Genomic DNA, 13,350 nt, shown 5'->3' on the forward strand with positions numbered 1-13,350 from the left:
AACAAAGTTTAATTTGGGGAATAAACATACATGTGCATGCCCACTTCTTCAGTAGTCTAACAGCGAGCTCCTAAAAGTATGGTTAAAGCAGCATTTCTCAAAAACTCTTCATTCACCTGTTCTTTACCTCCTAATCCAAAGGAAAGGAAAGGTCCCCTGTGCAAGCACCAGTCGTTTCTGTGCTGTTGCTTTCACAACATTTTCACGGCAGACTATTTACAGGGTGGTTTGCCATTGCCTTATTTTATTTACCTTATTATTGCCATTTATTTATTTACCTTAGATTTATATCCCTCCCACTCCGGAAGCAGACTCAGGGCGGCTAACAGTCATATTAAAAACAACAATTTCAATTACAATTTTAAAACGATAAAACTTGAACAAATAACAATTTAAACTAAATATTTGGTGGTTGGGTATGCTGAGATTCTCAAATGCAGCTATCGGCCTCCCATTGCTGTCGCCACATATTACAGCTTTCTTACAGTTTTTATTACAGCTGAGAGCCAGTTTGATGTAGTGGTTAAGCGTGCAGACTCTTATCTGGGAGAACTGGGTATGATTTACCACTCTTCCATCTGCACCTGCTGGTATGACCTTGGGTCAGTCATAACCAATGTTCACTCTTAGCTGCAGAGTCATGTGAGCAAAAATTCTGCTTTGTGAGCTACTGGTATTAAAGTTGTGAACTACTGCATACATTGTGTTCTGGGGTCATCCTTCTTGAGCTAAGACAAAAATGTGTGAGCTGGAGGCTAAAAATCTGTGAGCTAGCTCACGCTAACTCAGCTTAGAGGGGACACTGGTCATAATGCTCTCAGAGCTATTCTGCTCAAGAACAGTTCTTGGAGACCTCTCTCAGCCCTACCTACCTCACAACACAAGGTGTCTGTTGGGGGAAGGGAAAGGAGATTGTAAGCCGCTCTGAGACTCCTTCAGGTGTAAATCCAATCTCCTCTTCTTCTTTTAACAGGGGTGCTATTTCTTTTCCTGTTCAACATTTGCAATCTCTGCTCTCAAGTTTGCCTTCAGTGCATGTGAAATGATAATATGGGAGAGCGTATGTGAGGCCACACAAAGTGCCTTGCCGCCCAGGTGAGTAACTCGGCCCATCCCTGTTAACAGGACTTAGGCAAAAGGTTATAAACACCCAGCAAAGGATACAGCTGTGCACAGGATGAAAGGAGGGAAGAGAGCGAAGCCAGGTCATCATGGGCTAGTCTGCTTGATATTTCTTCGGTTTTATGGCAGCATTCTGCAAAATTGAAGCCTGGGACAACAATATTAGGAGCCACAAGCAGGAAAAGAAAACTTATGGTGGTTGTTGAGACAACCAAAATTGTGGCTGTCTTTTTTAGAAGAAAATATGTGCAGAAGTCAGTTGTCTTTGATGCTCCACGGGTTGCTGATAGCCAGGGTAGAATTCTAGCAGGAGCTCCTTTGCATATTAGGCCACACCCTCTGTTGTAGCCAATCCTCCAAGAGCTTACAAAAACGTGCCTTATAAGGTCTCGGAGGATTGGCTACATCAGGGGTTTGTGGCCTAATATGCAAAGGAGCTCCTGGTAGAATCCCACCCCTGTTGATAGCACTCTGCATAGTAGAATGATGAGCAGGCCTTGACACCAACATAGGCATAGCCCAAAAGGAGGAAGCCTCTGACACTTCATGTTGGGGTAATAGAGGTCAGCCAGCTGGCCAAGTTATACTTTAATCCAAGATTGCGTAGGAGTTCATTATATTGTTATAGGTTTGGCTGTCTCGATTACTGAAAACAAATCAAATCACTATTGCAGATGTCCCCAACATAGTGCCCGGAGGCACTATCACGCCCATGACACCTTTCCTGGCACTCACCAGGTGTTTTTAGAAAGTGGGTGAGGCTTTTGCCCAACAAGCAGGGCTTTTTTTGTAGCAGGAACTCCTTTGCATATTAGGTCACACCCCCGATGTAGCCATTGCTCCAAGAATTTACTGTAGGCACTGCATTAAGAACCCTGTAAGCTCTTAGAGCAGGGAAGTCAAACATGTGACCCAGGGGCTGAATCAGGCCCTCTGAGGGCTCCTATCCAGCCCCTGAGTGACTGGCTGTCAATTGCTTCCTTCTCCCTCTCTCTTGCTTCCTTCTGCATCACAGCTTGCTTTGCCAGGCTCTCTCAATCTCACAGCAGAGCTACTGAGCCAAGCCTCCCTTCCTTCAATTGGCTGAGGCACCTTCCCCTCCTGGAGGGAAGGAAGGAAAGAGCCAGAGTATCCTTTGTCCAGTTCCCTGGATCCCAAGGGAGAGATACAAAGAAAGCACCTTTAAGACCAACGAGTGCTAATGTTTTAAGTATGTTTTATTTTAAGGTGTTTTTTTTTTAAAAAAAATCTTTAATTGTGTTTGTCTGTGTCTTTTATAAAGTTTATGTTTCTGCTACCTAATCTTAAACAGGTACACGCATGGCCCAGCCCAACAAGGTCTCATTTGTGTCAGATCCGGCCCTCATAACAAATGAGTTTGACACCCCTGTCTTAGAGGATTGGCTGCTTTAGGGTGTGTGGTCTAATAATGCAAAGGAGCTCCTGCTACAAAAAAAGCTGTACCAACAAGGCTTCTCACTGACCATTGGAGATTTGCTTGGCTGTGCTGATTTTTAGAGAACATTCCTTTGACAGCAACTGCCACCATAGCACAAGGATTTTCACTGTGTGGCTGAAATTAAGCCGTGGCTGCTATTTTGTGGCTGGATCTGCCTCCTACAGCAGCCGTTTTGTCGCTGCATCTGCCGTTCTGTCTGAATTCCAGAGGTGCCTGAAGCCTCAAAACGTTTAGGGACCCCTGCACTGTGCATATAAGTAGCGTGCTACTTTCCCCTTAACACTAAAGGGCGCTGCTTAATGTCTGAAAAGCTCTCTCAAGCCTTTTGGATTATCACAGCATTGAGCTGGTAAGGGAAGCAGAGAAACAGCCATTTGAGACTGGGCACAGGCAGAAGGAATTCTTAGGTGGCTTTGGCTGAAACTGGGTTACAGCAGAGGGTAAGCTGCAAGAGTCGCTCTGTGAAAATACAAAACTGGATTAGCAGTCATGCTGCTTTGCTTTAGCATCTATCTACATATAATATGTTGAGCCTTATATGTATGTAAATAAACAGCTATTACAAAGATGCTGTAGTCTCCTGTGTGATCTCTAACGTCAAGGAATTACAATCAGAGGCAATCCTCAAGCATTATTTGTATATATTTATTCGAATGCTCTCAGCTCACCTTTTGGCAAATGGTGCTCTCAAGGCAGCTTACAGGAATCTTAACAGTCATTATTATTTTTTTAAAAATGTAAAATTAAAACTGTTAATAGTTTAACAGCTCGGAAAGCTGCAAGGCTATTTGTATATTTAAAAGGGGCTATAGTAGCCCAAGTAGACTTGTCATGGAGACAGCTGAAGTCCAATCAAAAGCTTTGAGAGTAAGTACTTCCTGGCCCTCTAAAGACTGCAGAGAAAGGTGCTAGTTATGCATAACAGGGAGGAGTCACTTAATCTTGGTGCAGCCACTGGTAAGGCCCTATCACGTGTTAACTGTCAACCACTGATATGATCATACAAAAGCCTGCTCTTGGCATCTGGTAGTATTTATATTGAAGAAGATGATCTTTCAGGTGTCCTGGTCCCATGCCCTTTAGGAATTTAAATGCTAAAACTAGTATTCTGGACTAATGCAATTGAATCAGAACTGATGTATCCTGGTGGTACTCCAGATAATAACTAGGTGACCACATCTTAAATTATTTGAGGTTTCCAACAATTTTCACTTCAGGAAGAAAGGTAAGCTGTTATTTTTTTCCTTATAATACTGCTATTTTTCAGAAGATAAGTATTTTTGATCTGGTCCAGTACGGCAGTGGTCTCCAACCTTTTTGGCCCCAGGGCCGGCCTGCCAACCGCGACCCCAGGGCCGGCAAGGTCAGAGCACCCAATTTGGCCTTCCCCTTCCCTTCCCGGGAAAGAGGTAAGGGGAGCATCCCTCGCCGCTACTGTGGTTTTCCCGGCCAATCAGCTGATCGTCAGGGGGGGAGGTCAGCCTGGGAGGTACTTCACCGCCCCTTCCCCAGCCTGAAAATGGGGGAAAAAGGCACCGTGGGGGAGCGGTGAGGCTGCGGTGGATGGGGTGACGAGGCTGTGTGGCCCATTGCAAACAGGCCATGGCCTGGTATCAGTCCCTGGCCCAGGGGTTGGGGACCCCTGCTATATGGCATGGAAATATACATTTGCTCTTCTGATAAATTTTCACTAACATTGAGAAGGAGTAATCTCCCCCCCCTCCGCAACCTCCACTGCAGACCTCTGATGTCCTCCCCCCCCCAGAAAAAATGTTCCTGGGGTTTCCTGTCCTCCAGGACCAGCATTTTGGATTGCAGTGGAGGGAGGGGGGTGAGCACCATTTGCCTGGTGGAAGTGTCTCCTATTAGTGGAGGCCTAATGTGAAATCCAAGCCATAGTTAAAGAAAAAGTACCCTCATTGTCAAATGTTTAAAAACGGAGAGCGGTAAGTACATCTATATGTTTATGGTTTCCTTAACTGGCAGAATTTTATCAGTCGTATATTTGAATTTCCTTATTTATATTGGCATGCATCTTGGCACAGTCCAATTCAATGTGTCTTTTGTATTTGGCTCTTGCAAGAAGAAAAACTACCCAGTGTTATTAGAGGAAATCGCAAACGGGCCGTTTGTTAGTTCAGGGATTTTCTATCTGCACGGAAACCTTTTTTTTTCCTTCCCTTTTAATGAATGTCCCCACCTGCAGTCTAAAGCCATATTCAGTCCCTTTTACCATCTTGGCACACCAGTGCTTTATTGCAAGCATGTTTTTCTGGGTGTGTCTTGATCTCAGCGCTGGGCTCGCTGTGGTCTGTGCTGCGTTAACCTATGTAACTTTGCCAGCTTGCATGAATGTTCCATTTTCTCCAAGACAGCTTTCTTCTCCATTTTATCTTGTACTCAGTGGGGTGACTAGACACAAGGTATGACTTGCTGCCCTGTACCCATAAGTAGTAATGTTCAGAGAAAATTAGGTAACTTATTACAACCGCCACTGTGTGCTCAAGACAAAAGCCAACTCCTCTCTGCTGTTTTCTGCCTGGAGCTCTTCAGGCAGGTGCAAGCACCAACCTGCACAAACTCTTGCCACTAAGGCCATGATGTCAGCTGCCTCTGTGCATTTAGGCCTTATTAGTTCAAGAAGGGTGTGATTAGTGAAGGGAAATATTCTTTCCTGGAAGAGGTTAGCAATTTCCTTGAATGTGCTTTGTTCTCCCTGTTTTGTAGTTTGTACAAGAAAAGATGTAAATGCACAAGAAGTACTGGTCATGGATCAGATCTGTGCAGGGCTTTTCTTTTGTAGAAAAAGCCCAGCAGGTACTCACTTGCATATTAGGACACACCTGACATCACCAGTGTTTCACACAACAGGAACTCATTTGCATATTAGGCCACACACCCTGATGCCAAGCCAGCCGGAACTGCATTCCTGCTCAAAAAACCCTGGATCCATGTGAGCAATTTGCTACTATAAGGTCACAACCAAGAGGCTGAAGTATGCAACAGTTGTTATCAACTTTTTTTGTAGTTGGAACTCATTTGCATATTAGGCCACACACCCCTCTTACATAGCCAATCCAATAGTTTACAGGGCATACTGTAAGCTCTTGGAGGATTGGCTACATCAGGGGTGTTTGGCATAATATACAAAGGAGTTCCTGCTACAAAACCCCTGATGGTTATACCTGGTTGATGCGAGCCAAATTCTGTCGCATCTAGGTAAAAATAGAGCTAGTCAACCCTCATATTTATTGCCTGGTGGGCTTAATTCCCCCCATGCCAATTGCAGGCTTGTGCAGCCCCATTTTGCACTGGCCAAGAAGCTGAGGGTGGGGAGGCTAACCCTTCAACCACTACTTGGTATTGCTAATAAAAAACAGGTTCCATGTTTAATTAGAATTTTGAAAGGGAGAGGGGGACAGGTTTTTGAAAAACAATTTGAAATGCACTTAGTTGCACAAGGGAATCAGATTAAACCAGCAAAAGCAAATAGAGCTGAGAGGATTAAATCCCTTCTCCCTTCCCCATGGCCCTGGTACAAACTGGGGAGCCCAGTCCTGCAATCTGCATTTTGAAAAATCAGGCAGGGATCTTTAGATCTGGGTTTGCTCTTAAACTGTGGCATTGCTATAGCCCTTCAGATTGCAAATACAAGTCTGCATGACTGACTATTCCTCCAAATAAAAAATGGAGCAGGGGAATCCCTGAAGCAAGAAAAGTTGTCATGGAACAGGCCAGGTGCAGGTCTGTTCGTTCTCCCTGAATCTAATGTGAGTGGATGGCTGTACAGCAGTGGTCCCCAACTTTTTTGGCACCAGGGACCGGTTTTGCAGGAGACAATTTTTCCGGGGAGGGGGGGCAATGGTTTCGGGATGATACGATCGTCCACTTTATTTCTGTTTGTTTGGTGTGGTGGTTAAGTGTACAGACTCTTATTTGGGAGAACTGGGTTTGATATCCCGCTCCTCCACTTGCAGCTGCTGAAATGGCCTTGGGTCAGCCATAGATCTTGCAGAGTTGTCCTTGAAAGGGTACATATGAACAATGAACATATGAAGCTGCCTTATACTGAATCAGACACTTGGTCCATCAAAGTCAGTATTGTCTTCTCAGACTGGCAGCGGCTCTCCAGGGTCTCCAGCTGAGGTTTTTCACACCTATTTGCCTGGACCCTTTTTTGGAGATGCCGGGGATTGAACCTGGGACCTTCTGCTTCCCAAGCAGATGCTCTACCACTGAGCCACTGTCCCTCCCCCCCATTTTTTCTGGGGGGGGGTAGTTTCTGGGGAGAGCTCTCTCAGCCCCACCCACCTCACAGGGTGTCTGTTGTGGGGGAGGAAAGTCAAGGAGGTTGTGAGCCACTCTGAGACTCTGAAATTCGGAGTGGAGGGCAGGATATAAATCCAAGGTCGTCATATTATTACTACTACATTGTAATATATCATGAAATAATTATACAACTCATGGCCCGGTTGCTAACAGACCACGGACCAATACTGGTCCACGACCCGGGGTTTGGGGACCCCTGCTGTACAGGACATTCCATCAAGAGTCCAGAGCCTTGTAAGACAAAAGTAACCACTTCAAAATAGAGTTTGAGTCCAGTGGCACTTTTAAGACCAACAAAGTTTTATTCAAGGTATAAGCTTTCACGTGCAGAACTTTGTTCTGATGCTTCAGACCAAGACGGCTACCCACCTGAGCTTACCACTTCAGTAACTGCTACTGGTATCATTATAACAGCAAATGTCTGATCTGGAGACAGCATTATGGTTTTAAAAAAATTGGTCCAGGATAGCATCTGTGATCATATAAAGTTGCCCTTTGCAGAACTTGGCAATGGGAACTATTGCCTATCCTGACTAGTTGTGGTTTTCCAGGATCTCGACCTTTCCTAGCCCCCTTTTCTGGAATCTTTTAGCTCTTGATATTAACTGTGGATGCTGAAGCTGAAGCTCAAATACTTTGGCCACCAAATGAGAAGGGAGCACTCACTGGAGAAGACCCTGATGCTGGGAAAGACAGAAGGCAAAAGAAGAAGGGGACGGCAAAAGATGAGATGGCTGGACAGCGTTACTGATGTCACTAACATGAATTTGAGCAGACTTCAGAGGATGGTGGAAGACAGGAGGGCCTGGCGTGACTTGATCCATCGGGTCGCAAAGAGTCGGACTCGACTGTGCTACTGAACAGCAGCAAAAATTAACTGTTGCTGAACCTAGGAATCTAAGTATGCAGAGCATGTCTTGCTCCTGAACAGTGGCCTCACCCTTTTCCAGCCTCAAAAAGGTACTGATGAGATTATTTGGTTATCAGATCTTTACTCCACCCTTCCACCTAGATGGCAGGCATACAACTATGTGAAAAGACTGACATATTTGAGGCCAATGTTCCCTCTAAGCTGTGGAGCCTTGTGAGCAAATATTCTATTTTGTGAGCTACTGGCATTAAAGTTTGTAGAACAAAGCAGTAGACGAGTGCACCTTTAAGACCAACTAAGTTTTATTCATTTCATTTTATTCGATTTATATCCCGCCCTCCCCCCAAAATTTTTTGTCTGATGAAGTCTGCTTAAGAGCATACAAAAGCTTTCATTCTGAATAAAACTTAGTTCTTAAAGGTGCACTTGTCTACTGCTTTGTTCTATTGCTTCGAAGCAACATGGCTGCCTACTGGGATCTATGGCATTAAAGTTGTGAGCTACTGCATAAATTAGTTTTCTCTAGGGCTGTTTTTCCTGAGCTGAGACAAAAAATGTGTGAGCTGGAGGCTAAAAAATTGTGAGCTAGCTCACACTAACTCAGCTTAGAGGGAACATTGTTTGTGACCGCCCCGTGAGTCTCAGGGCTAAAAAAAGAAGTGGAACCCCTGGTCCAAGGTGATATACCTTATACGTTCTATGTGGATATACAGCTATTGTTCAGCTATAATCCTGTTTGTGCTGCATTGACTGGAAGGGTAAAAAAAAACTTGCTGTGGATATCCTCTGGTCAGATAAAGTGCAAAAGTCCTATGACTCACAAATTTTAGGAAACAGATGAAGATGGGTGGCCATGTCTGTCTGCAGTAGAAAAGAGTAAGAGTTCTTAAAGATCAACAAAATTTGTGGTGGCAGGGCTTTTTTTGTAGCAGGAACTGCTTTGCATATTAGGCCACACACCCCTGATGTAGCCAATCCTCCAAGAGCTTACAGAGCTCTTCTTACAGGGCCTACTGTAAGCTCTTGGAGGATTGGCTACATCAGGGATGTGTGTGGCCTAATATGCAAATGAGTTCCTGCTAAAAAAGAAGAAGCCCTGGTGGCAAGGGATGAGTTTTCATGAGTTGCTGCTCAATTTTTCAGATACCAACATTAGGAAGACAGCATGCAGGAATTTTTGTCGCGCCCATCAGGTTACTGAGGTATGAGCTTAGGAGGACTAAAGGCCACTTTATCGGTTTATTAAGTGGATCCTCAGCTGGCAGACAGTTAAATAGAGGAGGGGGGGAGAATGTAAATAGTGGCATCAAAGATCATGAAACATAAGATAAGCATAGCGTGGCGTTATTATGCAAACTCAAATGTTTCTAAATAAACACAGTGACCATTCACAATAGCAGTAATTGGTGATAACACAACCTGCCTTGTTTTAATAAACTGATTAACCTCCATGACTGGGGAGAAATTCTGGAGCCTCCCTTTGAAGCTGTTTTGAATGTCCATAATTTGCAGCTGTCCTTGACAATGATAATTTTCTGTTGGGAGGCCTTGAATGACAGGTCTGCCTTTGTTTCCAAACAGGCCCTTAATCTAAAACACCTTCTTACTAGCAACAGCTTCACAGACAGAAGCCCAAGAATCAGACCCTGGAACTCACCCAAATGCCAGTTCTATTCCCGTATCCACTCAGCCAACACTATTACAGGAGCTGATATCAGTTGTACTATGAGGTTCAATCACTTGCTTATACTCCAGTGTGATTGATAGAAGTCAACATCTGTCAATAGCGCTTTTTTTTGTCTATACCAAACAAACAGGCCAGTCTATGCAGAAGAATAAACTTTTACAAATCTGATAATCAGAACTCCCTGGGAGAACATTTTCGTTTCCCAGGACATTCTAAGAATCGCCATTCTTCAATAAAATAATTTTAAAGGATGACTACTGGGGAAACTGCTGAACTAGGTTTCATTACCTCAAACAAAGACCAGATATTTCTTGCTCATTCTGGGTATTCACTTACGCCCAAGTTATATTAAATCTATCATACCAGGGCTGGCTCTGCCAATAGGCAAACTAGTTAACTGCATAGGATGCCGGCCTTCTGAGGGCACCAAATTGGGTACCCCCCTGTGTGACTCGGTGATGTTATCAGTGCAAAGGGGCATCAGAAGTTAGCTTTGCCTAGGGTGCCTTACAGGCTAGGGGACACCCTTGGCTCATACCAGTGCTTGGGAAAATCCACTCTAGTAACCTTGAGTATATTTTGTATTTTACGTAAAATCACAGACCGTATTCATGGTCTTTAAAGCCTTCTGTTTAGAAGTTAGCAGGGCTTTTTTAAAGCAGGAACACAGCTCTGAATGGCTCGGCATCGGGGGTGTGGCCTAATATGCAAATGAGTTCCCGCTGGGTTTTTTCCGCAAAAAACTCCAGTGTGAAACAATGGTGATGGCGAAGGGTGTAGCCTAATATGCAAATGAGTTCCTGCTGGGCTTTTTCTTTTAAAAAAAGCCCTGGAAGTTACAATCTTTTTTTCTGCAGCTCCCCATGAGTATGTCAGTCACTTGAGAATCTGCTTCATGCATTTGACCGCACAAACTTAAGCCGCAATAAATCCATGAGTCTTTAATGTACCATTCATGACCCTGTTTGCTTTTACTTGTTTGAAAAGTTATTTTTCTTACAGTAATCTTAGCGCTACGTTGTGCTGTGGCTCTTTAAGTTTGACAAGGCAAGAATTCCCCATGATGAAGGTAAAGGTGTTGGGGTTTGACCAGTCCTAGGAGAGAAAGGATTTTCCAGAAATCAAACACAAGGACCTAGTTGGATCTGTAGATTTTATAGAAATACCTATGCAGAAAAAGTGGCTGCAGTCAAGTCCTAGTACTCTTCTTGGGTTAGGTCCAAATCACCATAAGTGGGGCCAGGGGTTGAATTCTAGCAGGAGCTCCTTTGCATATTAGGCCATACACCCGTGATATAGCCAATCCTCCAAGAGCTTACAAGGCTCTTTTTTGTAAGCTGTTGGAGGATTGGCTACATCAGGGATATGTGGTCTAATATGCAAAGGAGCTCCTGCTAGAATTCCACCCCTGAGCAGAATTTCCCACCTCCCATCCATTACAGCCATGGGCTCCACCTTTGCTCCCAGATTTCAGGGGACTCACATGAATGGTAGTGGGCACTATGAGGTCTGCAATGGGAATAGGGAAGAGTTGGTAAAAATTGCTTCTCTATATACCACTGGTGAGGAAACAGTCATTGACCCCCAAACTATGTCTTGAGGAGAGAAACAAAATGGCTCCTTTCCGTTCTTTCTCACTCTGTAAATGTGCAAGGAAACACACTTCCACAAAAACACACTTGGAGTGCGATTCTGTATGATGGAAACCATGGACTGAAACCGTAGTCTTACGATATGGAAACAGGTGTGGCTCCTCCTTTATGGTGCCATTTGACAGTTTCAGAAAGGTATAGCATTGAAAGCATGAATGGGCAGGATGACATGTAAAGAGCATTGCTAATAGTATCCAACGGCAGCCTTTGATGCTTATGTAGTTGTCATTTAACTTCATACTCCAAGTCCTGGGTGGTTTTTGCCATTCTTCTGTTTCAGAGAACAATGTGGGATGGCACTGCAAGGAAGCAGCGCCTACTCCACTCTTACCTATCAGAACTACATCCAATCGAGATGCTCTTCTGGAATAATTTTTAACCTCAAATAGCTTCCCTGATCTTACCATGCAGTAAAAGAGAGACAAAATGGAACATTATGATTAACGCAAAACTCCAAAACAAGGAATGTAATGCTACATTTAAGCTAATCAAATTGCTGGCTTTTGGTGTTATATGGCATTTGTCCTGAGATTTTGCTATGGGCTAGGCATCTGCAACTATTGTGATTACCAGTGGCTACACTCCCGAGGGCTGGCAAGTATATGGGTTGTCTATGGAAAATGAAAGCTCCTTTTATGTGCCATGCATAGTGGCCAAGACTGGAAGCTGTTATTCACAGCAATTCCTCTCCCAGTTCCGCAGGGCTTGCAAAACCGAACTCTTTCGACAGGCCTACAACAACTAATGTGGGATGAGGCTGCCACTGCTATGCCGCTGAGCTATAATCTCTGTAGGACCACTAGCAGATTAACAGAAGAACTGAGATATCCATATAATCTGATCCGCCTGTGTTACAAAATCTTTTCCATAACACCAAATGTTTCATTTTTAAATAGTTTATACATGTTTTTTATCATTTAAAATTGTAATTCAAATTGTTTTTACTATGACTGTTAACCACCCAGAGTCCGCTTGTGGAGTGGGCGACATATAAATCCAAAGTAAATAAATAAATAGAGTCCTTTAAGATCAACAAAGTTTTATTCAAGGTATAAGCTTTCAGGTACATGCACACTTCCTCAGATACACTGAAATGGAAGTTGACCGTTTATATATATAGACAGAAGCACACCTGGATATATCTTCACGGACAGTACCACATTAGGCCACATGGAATGGAACTCCATCAACCTTACAAAAGGCATCCTTCTATATGTATGAACTGAACTTCCCTGTCAAAATAATAATAAGGCCTCAGATTCAGCGGGAGCACACAGGAGCGCAGCTCCTGAACCTTTCTGAGAGTTCTACCTCCTCTTTCCCACCTTGTCCATTGAATAGTAGGTGCATCTGCATAACAATCCCTAGATGAGCTCCACCATCTATTTTTCTACAAAACGACTAATAATAATATCTATTCCACGCATTACTGAGTTCAGGCTCAAGATGGTGCACAAATTAACAGCACATTGTAAAAGAATATAATAAATATGAATAAAATAATGAATGTGTGCAATATCTGAGGAAGTGCCCATGTAAGCTCATACCTTGAATAAAACTTTGTTGGTCTCCAAGGTTACACTGGATTCAAACTTTGTTCTGTTGCTTCAGACCAACATGGCTGCCCGCCTGGGCTGGTTATTCACAGCCTTAGTTACTACTAGATGCAAGCTTCATCTCATCCCAGGGCTTATTTGAACACTGATAAATGGGCACAGAAGATCGACTGGCTGATTTTATTACATTAATTGCATCTTCTTTGTACTCTTTCCAGTAATGTTGCTAATGGCCTGTTGCCTGATGAGAAAGGGAAACAAAGAGAGAAGTCGCATGCCCTCCTGTGGCAAGAGCCTTCGTTGATGCTCGTCATGCATATAACATGCGCTTCCGCAACGACCAATGGCAACCAATCTGGGCATACTTTGACAATTCCAGTTTCACCTACAGATGTTAGAAATTATGTTCTATCACTAAGGTTCAGAGCTCTTTTGAGACCCAATGTGGTGTAGTCCACAATGTAGACCCAGCTTCAAGATACAGAATCAGAGAGTAGGAAGGGACCTCCAGGATAATCTAGTCCAGGGGTGGCCAAACTACAGCTCAGGAGCCACATATTGTGTGACTCTTGAAGCTCCCTCCACCATTTTGGGTGACTTGGAAAAAGCATGTATCTCTTTAAATCACTTCTCCAAACCAGCCAGCAGCTTGGAGAATCCATTTAAAGTTCAAG

This window comes from Heteronotia binoei, chromosome 7 (assembly GCF_032191835.1).
Source record: "Heteronotia binoei isolate CCM8104 ecotype False Entrance Well chromosome 7, APGP_CSIRO_Hbin_v1, whole genome shotgun sequence".
Taxonomy (NCBI): domain Eukaryota; kingdom Metazoa; phylum Chordata; class Lepidosauria; order Squamata; family Gekkonidae; genus Heteronotia; species Heteronotia binoei.